Below are 5,723 nucleotides of genomic sequence, written 5' to 3'. Positions count from 1 at the left end.
GGGACTGCAGCCACCCAAAAATTCACCATAGCTCCCATTGCTGACCTGGAGCTCAGCCCAGTGTAGCCCTGGCCCTGCCCACCTCACCCCAAGCACATCTAAGGGCACATGCCCCCCCAGAGCAGCAGCAGGAACCACCTCCTGAACTGCCAGATGGGCAGTGCACAGGGGCAAGAGCCGCCACAGCCCCTCTCCCCGTGCCCACCTGGCCCCGGCTGGGCACCACTTGCCCACGTCTCTCCCTCATGGCAGGGTCTGTTGATCTACCCCCCACCCCCTGCCTCTTCCCTCACTTACCAGCTGCACACAGTATCAACCGTCATAAAGACAAAATCTATGTTAGAACATCAAAATAGGGTATCAGTTTATAAATATCGTAAGTGATGTCCATTGCAAGTTGAAAAGTTGTAAGTTGAGGACTGCCTGTATATGTTAATAATATAACTTTTATATCCTATTAAGTTTGTATATAGTTAAGCCTCAGCACATGTTCTGACTCTTCTCTATAGGGAGAGGAGGAAAGCTACACACAGCAGGGCAGCTATGCTTCCCACAGCTCACCTGCACCTGCTAACATCCCTTTGCTTGGAGCGGGTGTACATAACTGAGTACCAACGTGGATTACAAAGGCATAACATCAGTTTGAAGATCAGACAGTAGTCCACAATTTTCTGGAGCTACATTTAAGCAGTTTGCAATCCAGTATAACTTTTAGCATATCACCGGCAATCCACATTTCCCACATAGTTATTGGGAAGCAGAACATGCAGTGTGGACTGTGAAGAATTTACTTCAGAAGAATGAAGATCTGTATAAGGCTCTCCTGATATACCATTCAACACCATAACAGCATGGATGGGGTCCAGCTGAGTTGCTTATGAGTCACCAACTCCATACAACTCTGTCATCAGATGCCAGATAACTCGGTTCCCAAACTTGTTAATGCACAGGAATTCTGTGAGAAAGATAAGCTGGTAAAGGACCAGAGACAGAATTAAAATACCAGGCTTGCCTCAAGAAATGTACCTGCTCTTTTCCCACAGCAGGAAGTTTAGATTCCAGATGCAGGAATACAAGGCACTGTCCAGGCTAAGGTGGATAACCCTCATTGATACTGGGTGGAGACTAGGGATATGAAAAGTTAAACAATTAATCATTTAACTGATAAGTGCAGTGATAACTGGCTAGCTTACCAGTTATCCTTCAGCTTGGGGTGGGCGCAGTTAGGCAGGGAAGGGTGGGGAAGGAAAGCTGCACAGTACGCAGCAGGAATCAGAAGGCAGCCTAGCAGGCAAGAGGGAGGGAGGCAGGAGCAAGAAGGAGGGAGGGAGGAAAGGTGGGGGAGACTACTACTCAAAACCTAGTAGGAAAACAGAAGCAGCTGAATAATGACTCAATTAAGCAATTAGCTGATCATTCACAGGTATTCCCTCCTTCCCAGTGTTAAGCTTGGTGTGGCCTGTCTTGTCTGGCTGAGCCTACCTCCTCCCACCTTCCCCCCAGAGGGCTTGGTCAGCTGGGAGCAGCTCCCAGCAGCAGCTATGTCCAAGTCCCTGTGTTAGTAGTTATTTTTTAACCAACAGAATTAGAGGAGGTTAAATTCATATTTTTTAAAACGATAGTTACATTCCTGCTGGAGACACCTAGAGGTCTTCTCCTTAGGAATCAAGAGCACCTCTCTCATATTCCACCTGTTTACTACACTAGGTCAGGACATGTGTCAGTTCCCTCCAAACTGATTCGCAAATCCATCCACTTTAAAGCAAAAAGTTTATTGATGTTTCTGTTCTCTTTTTGTGGGGAAATGAATGATAAAGACTCACAAGAGAGTGATGTGCTTGTAACTTCTCCTCTCAAGAAGATTTTGCAGTTCTTTGGAAATCTTTCAAGTTTCTTCTGAGAAAGCGGGGTGTAGTAGTAAGGGTTAAATCCCTTCCTGAGGGCTGACATGATGACATCAACAGGAAGTTGTCAGCTATCTTTACCTGTGTTAACAGTTACAGTAAAGCCCTTTTGAGAACAAGAAATCTCCCTGCTTTTTGCTGAGCTATGAGATAGCACAGTATGTTGCTCTGCAATCGCAACTCCTTTTCCTCTCATCAGCTGTTCAGCATAGTGAGGCACTAGTGGTGCACTGAACTACTGGTCAACCTGAGAGACAGGAGCTGCTACTGCATCATGGCATTGCACCACATATATAGGCATCTTCCCCTCCTGCAGTTATTGGGGCAATGAGTGGTATAGGGCAGGAGCCTTGCTCACTACTGTAAATTAACGTCAACTCTGCATGTTGGGCGCATCTATACAAGATGCTAAATGTGCAGTAGATTAATTCTACTGTGCATTAGTGCATCATGGCAAAAGCCATGCTAATGTGTAGTAGAATTAGTCTGCTGAACATTAGTGTCACTAAAAAGGTATATACCAGGGCTACTGTGTAGTAGCGCCAGTTACTGTATATTGAGGTAGTACCTTTTATGACAGGTACTAAACTTAATGCACAGTAACTACAGCACATTAATGCATGTGTAGATGTGCTCACTGTTGCCTGCCCCTTTTTTTATGTTCCTGCAGTCTATTGCCTTCGTGGACCTGCTGATGGCTTATCTACTGCCTGTGTCTACATATGGCCTGCAGGCTTCTTCCCCACAGATACTAAGGGTAAAAACAGACTTCACCAGAGCAGATCAAGACAGGGTGGGGCTCAATGCAGGATAATGGGCTACAAGTTCCCATTGCCCATGTATTTTCTGGGGCCCTCGCTGCCCTGTGTGAGGGGCCAGTATGGGGCACTCCTGCACTGACCCACCAACCTCAGCATGCCCAACCACCTATCAAGCTCTGGGTGTCTTGTGTCTGGCCACCCCCCTTCCTGGAACACACCTGCAAGCCTGGGGGTACTGCTGCCACCACCGAGGGGTTCTGGTTTGTCATAGGGCCCTGTGCCCCCTGGGGTACACAGGCTTTGTAAACCTTGAGGATGCTTGACTTACTGTGAGAACTTGGCGTACTTCCTTTAGCCTGAAGCACAAAAAGTAGCCTCCCTTAGTCAGCCAAGCATACAGACTAGAAAAGGCATGTCCAATTCCTCTCCCAGCAAGTCCACCATGCTTGTTATAGTGGAGAGCTTTATTGGTAAGAGGGTAGGTTTGGGGAAGGGTACAGAATAGAGAAGTATCAAAGAATAATCTACAGCAAACAGTGTCAGCTTAGTAGCTGATTGACATGCTTCTACATTACAGTAAGCTATATATCTAGATTAGTTTCAGGTAAGTTACTCACATGTTCATCTGGAGCTTAGAAGAGCTCCAAAGGCTGTGTACTTATGCCATGTTCCCCAAAATGGCTCTGCTCCTTCCAGGAAGAAGGGACCCTTAAATAACCTGTCGTGACCTCATCACTGAGTTCCCACCAGAAGCAGCCCCACTGGCTGATGCCTGGTGCTTTCAAATGACCTCACCTTCCCAGGTGAAGGGACCAGTCACCTGATGTGCAATGGCAGAGAAACTGAGACAAAGGGAGCAGGTCCCCCCTCCATCAGGAATGTTTCCAGCCCAGGCCACAACCTAGTGTTAAATGAAACAGATGGAGAAGGGGCTGCCTGCTCACAGCAGAAGCAGGCTGGAAGGGTGATTCCTCCACACCCTGCAGCTTCTTCCTGGGATCCATGCTGACCCAGGCCTCTGCTTGAAGCATGGGGCAGCACAGGACCCAGTGCAGGACCCAACCTGGAGGCACACAGTCAGATTTCCATGCTGGGACCCACGTGAGCTTACACTGCAACACACACTGAAGTGGTATGACAAAGGGTAGCGACACGCGTTGCTCACCATTTGTGCCACCATAAACATTTTTATGGTAGCACAAAGGTGACGTCAGGCAACGTCTGTTTCTACAACAGGGCAGAAAAATGAAACCCATTCCTTGCGCCTGGCAGGAAACCCCAGTCACAGCTATAACATGGTCCCTCTGCCCCTTTCCCACACTGCCCTCACTCCATGCTTTGTAGCCCAGAGAGCAAGGAACTATGACAGAGGATGGCACTAGTCTGGACTGTGGCTGTCTTCACAGTACAATTATTATTTTTCCCTATGGCTAGAACAGGGCTTTGGACTGATACCTCTCCCCGTCCTCCCCCTACCCCCAAAAAATGTCACCTCTCAGTAAGGATTCAGCAGCAGATGGACAGGAGCTAGAAGCCAAGATTCAGGGTTCAGTAAAACTGGTCTCAAGTCTCTCCTTAGTTTCCCCAACTTTTTGCATTTCTTATCACACCTCTTAGCACCCATATCAGGTAAAGGGAAGAATACAGCTAATATTCAATGCCTACAGAAGGGCACTGCTTAGTAGGATTGTGGAGTACAGGCAATTCTTGCATGGGGTGGCAAAATACTTCCAAAAACCTCAAATTTCCTCAGCCTCTGATCAAGTAATACTCCTTACATTTGAACACACACTTTTGCACTGAGAGAGAGACCAAAAGGGTCACTTCAGCAACCACTAAAATGAGCTGCATGTCAAAAAGAAACAGGAGGGGTAATAAAGCAGCACTGTACCGCAAGCTGTGTGGCTGGAACTGCATGGGTATTTAGAGAAGCAGGAGAAAATTCCCTATATTGGAATGTGTCTGGGATTCTGTGACTACCACTCTGCTCTTGTAAGTGCCAGGGATCTAGCAACAGATGCTATACGTCAAGAGAAAGAAAGAAATAGTGGGTTGTCATCAATGAATGATGAGGATCTTAGTGTTATATTTTATAAATATAGCACATTCAGCAGCATAACACCCCCTGCTAACCACAATGCAATATTGGTCAGAGCTAACTTAGAATCCAACATGCCACCACACCTGACACCCTCCGGGTATGACTTGCTTTTCTTCAAAGTATCCCATCCAATTACTAACCAAACCTTACCCTGCTTAACAGAGGCCTAGTAAACTAAGTCTGGATGCCTTCCTACAAGATGTGCTCTTGATCAAACAAAAAATCAATTTAGAGGAGTCCTATGTCCTGGGTCCTGTAAGCTAACTGGTACTCTGCTCTTGAAAGTTCTTTCATGTCTAAGGACAGACATTCAAAAAGCCTGAGTCTAAATTGATTCAATCTTTACAGGTTAGTCTAACCTGCCCGGGTTAAACCAGTTTGCCAGTGCTTAGACATTCTCTCTGGATTGAGGAAATGCAGGCACATGCTTGCAGTGGCTCAAGCTAGAAGCCAGGAGGTGCTGGAGCAGCCCTCCCCCTTCCCTTTTACAGTGCTCAGCTGATGGGGGACATGGCCAGGCCCCAGCAGGATGCTCTGATTAGGGAGGGGTTTAAACCCCCACACTGCCTGCACTGCCCCAGGCTTTTCCCTGCTCACTGCTCAAGGGGTGGGAGTGTTGCCAGACCCCAACCATCTCCCTCTCCCTGCTTCTTCATACTGCCTGCAGCAAACCTGACAGGCAAGGTAGCCAGCAGGGAGCTGATAACACGGTGTTTAGCAGCCCATCAAGAAAACAAAAGTCTCTTTCATTAGTTCATGATCTTCTTAAACAGCTTTTTCCAAGGAAGGAATGGAAGGACATTATTACCAGCTGACTGTTAGAAATATTATTAAAAATGCATTATCAATAGCAGATTTAGAAAAAAACACAGCTGCTAGCCCTCCTTGTCTCCTTAATGGGAGAGGGAAGGGGGGGTTGGAAATTGAAGGGAAAACTACCAAAGGCTCTTTGTATTA

This window comes from Crocodylus porosus, unplaced genomic scaffold, assembly GCF_001723895.1.
Source record: "Crocodylus porosus isolate Cpor-Errol unplaced genomic scaffold, CroPor_comp1, whole genome shotgun sequence".
Lineage (NCBI taxonomy): Eukaryota > Metazoa > Chordata > Crocodylia > Crocodylidae > Crocodylus > Crocodylus porosus.
Note: the sequence above shows the minus strand (reverse complement) of the source record.